Source organism: Vicugna pacos, chromosome 31 (genome assembly GCF_048564905.1).
Source record: "Vicugna pacos chromosome 31, VicPac4, whole genome shotgun sequence".
Taxonomy (NCBI): domain Eukaryota; kingdom Metazoa; phylum Chordata; class Mammalia; order Artiodactyla; family Camelidae; genus Vicugna; species Vicugna pacos.
The window spans coordinates 4,741,129-4,752,427 of record NC_133017.1 but is presented as its reverse complement, the minus strand read 5'-3'; the positions used below and the strand labels follow the sequence as shown (position 1 = coordinate 4,752,427).

The 11,299-nt window shown below is 49.8% G+C and overlaps 1 long non-coding RNA gene across 1 annotated transcript; it reads right to left on the bottom strand.

Moving 5' to 3' along the window:
- Positions 1 to 2,706: 2,706 nt before the first annotated feature.
- On the bottom strand, positions 2,707 to 5,402 carry LOC140690566 (uncharacterized). The gene is made up of 4 exons (XR_012065869.1): positions 5,209 to 5,402; positions 3,502 to 3,618; positions 2,907 to 3,082; positions 2,707 to 2,788 (listed from the first exon to the last, which is right to left on the bottom strand). It is a non-coding gene; the product is annotated as an uncharacterized lncRNA (long non-coding RNA).
- Between the last annotated feature and the right edge of the window lie 5,897 nt (positions 5,403 to 11,299).

The window sequence follows — 11,299 nt, the reverse complement described above, 5'->3', positions numbered from 1 at the left end:
GTAATGAACTTGAAGCAGAATAGATCCGGAGGAAGAAGGAAGAGCTGGAGCCAGAGGCCCCCAGAGTGAGGGGGAGAGTGTGGGCAGAGAGGCAGAGCACGCCGGGTCCTGAGGCCTTTGTGACGACTTTGGCTCCTAATGACATGGTGACCCGTTTAGTGAGTTTTGAGGGGAGGGGTGATGTAGTCCAACTTATGCTTTTGTGTTTGTGTTTTTTGGGGGGAGGTAATTTATTTATTTTAATGAATGTGCTGGTGATTGAACCCAGGATCTCAAGCATGCTAATCATGCGCCCTACCACTGAGCTACACCCACCACCCCCAATGTATGTTTTTATAGGCTCCCTCTGACTCTGTGTGGATGAGAGATTGTAGGAAAGCAAAGATGGAAACAGGAGGCTATTGGTATCCAGGAAGGGCTGAAGGTGGCTCTTAGGAGGGCGGGGAGCAGAGAGCAGGTATTTAATTAAGACAGAATATCCAGAATTTTCTAACAAGCTGGATTTGCTGTCTGTGAGTGTAAAAGAAAGAGAGAGAAAGGACATGGTTCCAACATCTGGGCCTGGACAATGGGAGGGATGTCCTCTCCATCCACAGGGGATGGGAAAAGGTGGGGCTGAGCAGATGGAAAGGGGCTGGTATCATCTCAGTTCTTCAATGTCATGGCTAAGGGGTGTATTACATATTGCCACAGAAGTGCCTAATAGGTAGAGGAATCTGTTTTCTTTTTCTTTTTAACATCTAAAAAATATAATTTAAACATATTAATTGTATTATGTGAATGATTTGGGAATTTCGTTTCATGCCAAGGTATATGTTATATATAGCCAAATGGAACATATATCAAAAAAGGGGAGAAATGAGGGCTTTCACATAAAGTGACTGTCCATAACGTAGGTAAAATTTCAATAAAACCAGTCTTCAGGGCAAAAACCTCATCTCGGTGTTACATAAAAATAAATGAAAAACGACTATGTTCATGTACCATTATTTCATGTTACATAATAGCCCCAAACTAACACAGTGTTTAACTATGAGGCTTGTAGAAATACTATTCGCTTTTTTCACATAAATACAGAAGTGCAGAAATGTTCTAAGGTAGAATTAGCATCTTAGTGGAAATAATACATATTTGAGCATTTTACATGATATATATGTACTGATTCAAAATTTGGAAAAGTAATTACATAGTAGAACATATGTATGAATGAGAAAGCAAGATGAATGAAAGGAAAAGAATGTGAGCCTCAGGGATAAAGGCTCAGATGGAAAGGGGAAATCAGGGAATTTTGGAGAAATCGAGAAATTGATGGCATGCCAATTTCCAAGGCTGGGTTGCTTCCACCAAAGGAATAGCAGAGAGAGAGAGGAGAGAGGCCCAGGAACCCACCCTGGGGAACACCAACAGTATATATTTGGAAAAAACAGGAGACATTGGCAAAGGACCAGCCAGCAGGCCAAAAGCAGAAACAGACAGAGCGATCGGCTGGAGGTTGAGTGAAGCAGGAACACGGGGTAGGAGGGATGGAAGAGCTGGGTCAAATGCTGCCGAGGGGCCAAGCATGATGAGGAGTCAAAATTGACCACTATATTTAGCAACATGGGGTCACTGATGGCCTTGACGGGGCAGTTTCCATAGAGCGAGGGATCAGGCGAAAAGCCAGAGTGGGTGTAAAAGGGGATGGCTCAAGAGAAGATGCAGACAGTGAGTTTAAACAACTCCTTAAAGATTTGCTGCAAAGACACAGGGTGGCAATTGGTGGGGGTGAATTAGGGTCAAGGAGTGCTGTTTGTTTAAGAGGATGGACGTTTATATACTGATGGTGCCAACTAGCAGGAGAACAAAATAGATGAGGCAGTGAAAGAGAGGATGGTTTTGGGAGTGACAACCCAGAGAAGATGGGAGGGATGGGGCCTCGGGTACTTTTGGAGGAACTGGCTTTCGATGCCACTTTTAATAAGCGGTGGGGCACTGAGAGTGAGGTCACAGACATCAGAAGGCGAGCGGATGTGCTGGGAGTTGCTTGTGAAATTTCTCTTCTGTTGGCTTGTTTGCTTGTTCAAAGTAGAAAACTAACCTTACCAGCTGAGGAACAAGGAGGAAGAAAGAGATACTGGAGCCATGAGCAGAAGATAAGAAAGAGCCTTCCAGGGAGAATGGGACAGTAAAAAGGGCAGGGGGAGGCGGGGGAGTGCGCTCCCAGAAAGTTACATTTTCTCTTTGACGTCCCCAAATGTGTGATGTGTTATTACCCTTCCTGCTGTCTACAAAATAAAAATTAATTATGGTTCAGAGGAAATGCTATTTCATTCTAAGAGGCTGCCTGTTTCTCAGGAATGGTCATCTTAAACTGCAAATATTACAAACAATGTTGAAAAGATGAACCTGTATACCTAAAATCCCCTATTTTCTTTTAATCTGTTTACTACCTAGTTCCCCTATCAATAACACATAACAAATACTGCCATGATGGAGGTACATCGATGCTTAAAAGGAAATGAGATCTATATCCTTTTGCTAAATTCCATGGCTTCCTTAATATGCAGTTCCACTTGGAATTTAGGAATGTCTGGTATAAGAAGTGAGAAACAGTTTGAGAAAATCCCTGCTCAGAATTATACATCACAACCACATCTCACAAGTATATACAGCCATAAAAAAGTTTAAAGCAAAACTCCGTAACTACTCTTAAAGACCTTTGCAAACCTGGGCCTGCCAAGATGTTTCCAAACTGGAAAGGAACTCCAATCTCTTGCCTGGTACCGGACCAGAGGCTGGCCAGCCTTTTCTGTAAAAGCGAGAGAGTAAATATTTTCAGTTTTGCAGATCATTTTGTTGTAACCATGCAGGTAGGCAATAAGAAAGCTAAGAGCACTGGGAGATAGGAAACAAACGGGCATGCCCACACTCTCCCTTCCACTCAGGGCAGCTTCTCTGTGGTGGGGAGCTTTGCCACAATCACTTGCTTCTTTGTTTCCATTGGTTTCTTTGTTTCCACCTTACTGCTCAAGCTCAGAACTTCAGGTGGGCCTGGTCCTTCAGCATCCATGCAGAGAAGGCTGAGCGGGGTTGGGAACCCCACCTGATGGAGAAGAGAGATTACTGGGAGGGACATTGTGGAGACCACCATGACATGAGACAATCACACCTTCCGCGGTGAAAGGGAACGAAGACAAGGGAAGGACACAGTAGTGGGACCCCTAGGTCGCCTGCCAGGCTTGTTCTCCCTCCAAGGTAACCATGGAGGCATGGGGGGTGTTGGGCTTCAGCTACGGTGATTAGGATGAAGGGACTCAATATAAAGGACCCTCCACCTCCTCACTAGGTTCCAAACGCAGCCCCTCTAAGTCCACCCCCTGAGTTTCTGGAACTCTGCTGGAAGAATACATGAGCAGGCCAGAGCCAGAGCCCAAGCCAAACATGACAGGGGTCTCGTGGGGCTGTAACCCCATGCTCAGTGGTCGGGGACTCCTTGCAAATCTGCAGAAATCCCTGTTCCACCTCATTCCTGGGAGAAACCCCAGATCTCCTCCTGCTCTGTCTGTTCTTCTCTTGAGGCTATTGTCCTGGAGGGATGCTGAGTCCTTGAACCTGGTCCTCCAAACGTACATAAGCAGCCTGTTCAATAAAACAAATTATGCACTTTTTCACATTTGCCAGTTTTTTGATTCCAGAAAGGCTGTGGGACTCATTCTCACAGTCTCCTGTGCCCCCACCACATGGTGGCCCTCTGCTCATGTAAACACGATTTCCCACAACCGCACCCTGCCTCCCAGCTTGTCAGAGGGGAGTGTCCCACAAAGACACAGGTGTTTGTGAGGATCCTGTCCCCCAGCAGAAAGCCTGCTCCTGGAGCCACGGACAGGGATCTGGCCTCCTAAGCCGCTCAGCTCTAATTCAAAGCCCAAAGTGCGGGCCCCGAACATTGCTGAATGACTTTCTGAATCACCTGGACTGGAGGGGACTGATTTTCTTTCCAGGAATGGAGGTAGCGCAGCCTCCATTTTCAGGGCTGACCTTGACGATGGATCTAGTTCCCCCGACTGCACCGCAGGAAGGAGATGTCCTTCCATCCCACAGCTTGGAAACCCAACCCAAGGGAGTACTGAAGCAGTGCATTGCTGCCAGGTCCAGCATCCCTGCAGAGTGGCCTCTGCCCTTGAATGAGCCCCTTCCCAGGGCCTTTCTTGCCCGGACATGACCACAACCCAGGCTGTGCCAGAGCTCTGGGGCTCTGCGTGTCCAGGGCACACAGGTGGGACCTGAGCCAGGTGTCCCCTGGGCCTCAAGGGAGAGAGGTCTGCTTCTGCATCAGGGGAAGGTGACCCCACAAGGCTGGCAGGACACTCAATATGGACCTCCAGGAGCCCTGAGAGCAGTTTCCCTGCAGGTGTTAAGAGCCATCATCAGGAGGGCAGGCCCCTCTTTGTGCAGACCATCCAGCAGTGCTGGGCCCACGTGCTGACCTCAGAAATCTACATGCCCCCAGGATACCCCAGGCAACCACACAACTTCGTCACTTTGTGACCTGGGTACCACGAGCTCCTTGGCCATCCCATGAGGGTGGTCCTTGCAGGCATGGTCTCCAGGTTCTCCCGTTGAGAAATCCCCCTGGGTTTCTGTGGTCACAGAGCACACACCAGAAGATCCTAGTCCTGCAGTGACCCCCACAGCAGTCAGCTCCCCTGTGCATGTCCAGGGACAAATGACAGCAATTTATTGCCAGGAACCGTGATGAACAAGGAGGTGGGATTCCATACTAAGTTCAGGATCCTGGTAACTCACTCTGCACCCCAAAAAGCTTCCATGAGAAATGTGTGTATTGGGATGTCTGTGCCCCTAGAAGAGCTGTTCCTGAGGGTTCCTGGGACCCTCCAGCCCCTCTCAAGTTTCTCAGATCCTGGGTCTAAATTTCTAGCTGCCTCTTTTGGTGTACCGGCACCTGTGTCTTGTGGTCACGAGTCACTTTATTGCATGACTTGGCATGTTCTTAGTGCTCGTCCTCCACCCCTGCACTAGACTCCCAAGATGTTCCCACTGACCCTTGGCTCCCTGGGTGGCTCAGGGGGCCCTAAGTCTGCACCCTTTACTCTCCTCCTCTACCCCCACCTCTGGGGCCACCCCTAGGTGGACTTGGAGGTGTTTGTAAATGAGTCTTACACAAGGACATGTCTGGACAAAGCAGGACCCCACCCCTGGAAAACTCACCTGCTCCCTTCTCAGAAGAGGACCCCACAGCCCCACATTGCCTCCCAGGGGTCTACTCAGGACACAGTCCCCCAGTTCTGGGCAAGGTGTCTCCCTGGAATCCTTGCTTCCAGGAAGAGTCTCTCTGTCCTTCTTCAGAGTTTAGAGGTGTTCCCATGTCCCTGACCACCAAGATGCCCAGCACAGTCCCTTCAGTGTCCTGGAGAGACAAGGAACTTATGTGGCCACAGGTCTCACAGGACACACCTGCTGGGACCCCAGGCTAAAGGGCTGTCCTTCTGCCTTCTCAGGTGTGGCTCTCGTGGTACCTTTTTGCAGGGGGCCCAAACGGGGAGTGTGGCCCAAAGCAGTTCATGGGGCTCTCTGGGCAGGGAAGACTTGGGCCAGGTGGCCTTGCCTGGTTTCCCTGCTGGGCCACTCTGAAAACCCCCGCTCTTCTGGCTGTGGCTGGAGGCCCCCAAAACCTCAGGGCGGGGCCCTTTCTCTCAGCCTCCACTGACTCCAAAGCCACGCTGGTGCTGGCGAGGGGAAAGAGCTTTCTTGCCTTCTTTTGGCCAAGTTGCCACAGGTGGATGCTGCGGGGAGCTGGAGAGAGAGGTAGCACTTGCTCAGATGTGAGTGGTTAAGCAATTTGACACCCTGTTAACTAGCCTTAAACATTGGAATGAGGACTTTCCCGGTAAAGCGGGAAGTTACTTTAAGTAACTTGTCTAAAGATTTCTTTCTTTTTTTTTCCACTTAAAGACTCATAAAACCTCTCCCAGGTCATTCCTGGTATGGACAATTATCCAGGGATCAATCAGGAAATGCAGGAGGAGAGGGGTGGGGGTGGGGGAGAGGGGAGGTTAGATCAGATCCCACAGAGAGGAGATGCCCCTCCCAGGAGCCACACACTGGGCTGTGGCTTCTGGCATCCAGCTCTCCTGTTCTCAGGCCCATTCCATCTGTGGAGTTTTCCAAAAAAAAACAATGGTGGAAGGGCCATGGAGGACACCTAGACCTTCCAGAATAGACAGGGGGAGCAGAGTCACCATGCTGGCCCTGGGTTTTGGGACAGACCTGCAGTGGAGACCACAGGCTTCTGAGAAGCCAGTTTCGAAATAAAGGCAGTATGCGCTGGAATACCCGATTCTAGCGAGTTCTTCATCATAGACATGTAATTTACATAGTTCTCACCACGAAATTCTGTGTTCCCAACACGCTACATGAATGACGGCTTCAACACACATTAATTTCTGAGATGTGAACAAGTGTAGAGCCGCTCTTTCATCCAGCATAATGGGCATGGCTACACCTAAGAACACTTACCAAGATTTCTCAGCAAGAGCCAATTTCGAAATAAAGGCAGTTTGTGCAGGAAAAGCCTGTTGGAGTGAGGGTTTCCCCATATACATGTAAGTTATATAGTTCCCCTCACCATGAAACACTGTTCCCAACATGCTACATGCATGAAGGCTTCGACACACATTCAGTTCTAAGATGTAAGCATGTGGAGAGCCGCTCTTTCATTCAGCACAAAAGGCATGGTTACACCCAGGAAGATTTACCCAGATTTCTCAGCTGCTTCCTTCAGCCAGATTCAAAATAAAGGCAGTTTGTGCTGGGAAAGCCTGTTGGAGCATGTTCAGAGCTGTTTCAGGCTCTGTCCCAGCTGGAGGGTGCAAAGCCCAACCTCCAGAAAGAGGGACCAGGACCCCACCGGCCAGGTGGTGTTGCCTTTGTAGGGGAACAGTGATCTTTGGGTAAGATATTTTGCGGCTCTCTCTAAAAACTGCTTTGACTTAAGTTTGCATCCTAGTCACCAGTTCCAGGACAACAGAAAAGGCATACCCTACATCCCTTTGCACTCAACTCTTCCCAAAAGAGCAAATATTTGTCCATGAAAATACCAGCTGCTCTTCTAAAGTCCACTAAATACCCAGCAGTGTGGGCGGTGCACTCTTGATCAGGGACAGGAGGAGAGGGAACAGCGGTCCTCCGGCAGGCTTGGCCTGGTGTGGCAGCTGCGCTGTGGGTGCGTGGTGGGGAGGGAATGCAGGGAATCCTGTTTGAGGGGCCTCTGTGCACGCCTGCATTATAGTCTGAGGTTTCATACAAAGGCTCCAGGCATCCTAACTGGTCAGATACAGCCCCCACCCTTGGGCTGGAACCACCAGGAGATAAGTACCTGTAACAGAGACAGTGCCTGGTGTGGGGAGAGGTCATGGGACACTCAGGGGGCAGGGGTGGTGGTGCTGGGGAAGGCAGGGGATGCAGTGAAGGGTGGAGGGAGCAGGGTCCTTTGCTTGGGGGTGCGAGTTCTTTGGGAGACCACAGGGCATGGCAAACATCATCCCCACCCTATAACCCAAATTCCTAGCCCCGCCAACACAGGGGCTGCTCTGCACCCTCTCAACGTGGCTCTCCTGTAAGACCGCACCCAACCAGGCATCTGGCACCCTGCCCTACCTCCCCTCTTGGGACAGATCCCGTCTTCTTGGAAACTGCCTAGCAGGGCGTATTCAAGGCCGGCAGCCGGCCTGGCGGATCTGCACTTCAGGTGCCCTTCCTGGCCAGCCGTGCCTGCCTGGGCTCAGTCCTCTATCTTGCCCACCGGTAGCCTGGGTCCACTTCCGGTGCAAGCGGAGGCCGCGGAGCCCAGGCTGAGCCCCGCACACAGACAGGTGAGGGTGCCCCCGCCCCGCTGCCCCGCCGCCCCGCCCACTGTTGGCAGCATTGCCCCAGCCTCCGGCCGGTGCCACCTGCAGCTGAGGACCTCCGCGCGGCCCCGCCCGCCCCGGCCCCGCCCAGCTGCCCCATAAGCCTCCCCCCACCCCCGTCCTGGCCATGCCCTGGCTCCCATTGGCTCCGAAAGTTCTGCCCTCGCACGTCTAGCCTCGGGAGGACGCAGACGCAAGCGCTAGGGGAGGGCCCCGCGGCGTTGCCATGGATGCAGACGCCGCGCTCCTCGCGGGCCGGCGTGCGCTTCTGGGGCAGGCAGCGGGCTCCGGAAGTGTGCAGCTGCCCAGGACCATGGCGGTGTTTGCTGCTGGGGATGGGGGCTTGCTTGGCCGGGCCACTAGTTCTGGCCGCGTCAGTCGGCGGCCGACATCCTTTCTGGGGCGGCGTCTCACAGACGGTAAACGTACGGCCGCGCCGTTGGCGGGGCCAGTGGACATGGACCGGGGTGGGATCCGGGTTGGTGTGGCGGCCGGGGAGGGCTGTGGTGCCGGGGAGCGGGATGGGGTGGGGGGGACAGGGCTGGGGCACAGCCTCCGGCTTTCCTCCCCCTCGGGCTCTGGGGCTTGGACCGCGAGTCCGGGTAGCCCTGCGTGGCCGCGGCCTCCCAGAACCCCTGGGAAGGGCAGGTGGAGGTCACGTCTTTTATGAAGCGGGGCCTTACCCGGGTTTTGAAGAGCCCCAGAATCAGATGTTGGAATAGGGTGGTTTATCAGCCTTGTATATCAGCAGGGAAATTTCAGTTCCATCCAGATGTTGGCTCCTTCGATAAAACTCAGGAATAAGACAAGGGTCAGTGTCAATTAGCAGTTATCTAGGGCTTGACTCAAAATAGACTGTGCGGGGTGTAGAGATGGTAGATGGGCCCTCCCTTTCAAGGTTGGTAGTCTTCTGGGATTAGAGGCCTCAGTTGAGGATTACATCCTCATCTGCAGTAATGGAGGTTGTGGAAAACATTAACACAGAGAAGGGAGGGGTGTTGCTGCGGTAACTCATTAAAGAAGCCAGGACACTTGCCTGGCTCTTGTGTAGGAGAGTCTCGCCTAGGGTAGGGCAGCAGTTATCAAAGTGAGTCCGAGGCCCCTGAGATGCAAGACTATTTTCGTAGAAAGGCCGGGAAGTCACCTGCCTTTTGCACACTCTTGCACTCCCGAGTTTCCTATGGGGTTTTCCAGGGAAAACCTAGTCTGTGATATCACAAAACATATAATGTAGAGGCAGATAGAATTAAGCTCTCACCAGTCCAAAAGAGATTTTCAGAAATTAAAATCACTGCTATTCCTCTCATTAATGATTTTTGTTTAGAAAAATATACTTATTTTTTGCTTAAGAGTATTAATGGTATCATGTAGTAGGTTGTTATTATTTTTAAGTGAACTCATAAGCATTTTTTAAAGTTCTTATTTAACTTCTAACACAGGAACTATTGATAGATTTAACCCACATAAACAGCAGCCTTTTGAAGTCCTCAGTATTTAAGAGTGTACAGGGGTCTTTAGGCCAAGAAGTTTGAGAGCCCCTGGAGAACGGGTGCTCAGGTACTAGTCAGGTGCTTAGCGTTGATAGACAGATGCCAAGATGTCTTCTGCATGTGCTCCCAGACTCGAAATAATTTGCCACACAGAGATCGGTGGGCAGTGCCTCCACTATACAAACCAGAAGCTGCTGAACGTGTCTTGAGTCTAGGCCATGTGCTGTGCAGAGTTTCCCACTGTATCTGTTCTATCTAAGCCGGGATTCCTGTGCAGAGACCTGGCCCTGAAGACTAGCTCTCCTTTGCTCCCTGCCAGGTACCTTCTGTGTTATGTCAACCCTTCGGAGGGCTTCAGCCTCCGTAGGGGCGTCTGTATCCACATCGCCTTCCTCCTGAAGACCCTGCTGAAAATGGAAGAGTCGGTGCTGGTGATACCCCCTTGGGGCCGCCTCTACCATTGGCAGAGCCTGGACATCCACCAGGTCCGGATTCCCTGGTCTGACTTTTTTGATCTCTCAAGTCCCAACAGAAACATCCCTGACATCATTGCAGGTGAGATGGTGATCGTTTAACTGGGGCCAGACGGTTTTTGTTCTGGTTCCGATGTGAACATCGGGCCGTCTTGCTTCGGGGTTGTCAGTCTGCTTAGGGGCCGTGCTCATGTTTCCTGCACTGCAGGTAAATTTGGTCTTTCCACAGTTTTTCCCAGGAAATATATCTGAAGTGTATGAGCTCTGTGTTCCCTCCCCTCTGAAAACCCTGGCCTTCTGGTGAGATGGAGCGGTGACAAGGAGGCCACTGCCACAGAGGCCTTGTCCCAGCAGGACTCGCTCCCTGGGCAATAAGGGCCATTCTTACCTGAAGGAAAACACGACGGGTGTGTACCATGGGTCACGTGCTGGAGAAGGTATATAACCTCTCATTCAGTATAATTTGGTCCTGCTCAAGCTTCCCATTTTGCTTTTTGTAGGAGGTAACTGTTGAAGATTTTCTTTGAATACAGCTATTTAGAGCTTATCTTTTTTTAAATTGAAATGTGGTTGATTTACAATGTTTTGTTAGTTTCAGATATACAGCTGTTTTCTTAGTTTCAGGTATACAGCATAATGATTCAGTTGTACATATACATAGTCTATTCTTTTTCAGGTTCTTTTCCATTATAGGTTGCAAGATACTGAACATTTTCCCTGTGTTCTACAGTGAATCCTTGCTGTTTGTCTCTTTTACATATAGTAGTTTGTAATTGTTAATCCCAAACTCCTAAGTTTGTTTTCTAAGTCTGTGAGTCTGTTTTTGTTCTGTAAATAAGTTTATTTGTATCTTTTTTAAAAATTCCACATATAAGTGATATCATATGATACTTGTCTTTCTCTGTCTGAGTTATTTCACTTTAGTGTGATAATCTCCAAGTCCGTCCATGTTGCTGTAAATGGCATTATTTTGTTCTTTGTTACAACTGAGTAATATTCTTTTATATCTAAATACTACATCTTTATCCAGTCATTTGTCAGTGGGCGTTTAGGTTGCTTCTATGTCTTGGTCATTGAAAACAATGATGCTGTGAACATTGGGGTGCAGGTATCTTTTGAAATTAAGGTTCCCTCTGGATATTTGCCCAGGAGTGTAATTGCTGGATCAAATGATAAGTCTTTATTTAGTCTTTTGAGGAATCTCTATACTGTTTTCCACATTGGCTTCACCAAACTACATTCCCAGCAATAATGTAGGAGTGTTCCCTTTTCTCCAAGACTCTCCAGCATTTATGGTGAGTGGATGTTTGAATGGTGGCCATTCTGAGTAGTGTGAGATGATAAGTTATTGGAGTTTTGATTTGCATTTCTCTGAGTATTAGTGATATTGTGCCTTTTTTTCATATGACTATTGGCCATTTGTATATCT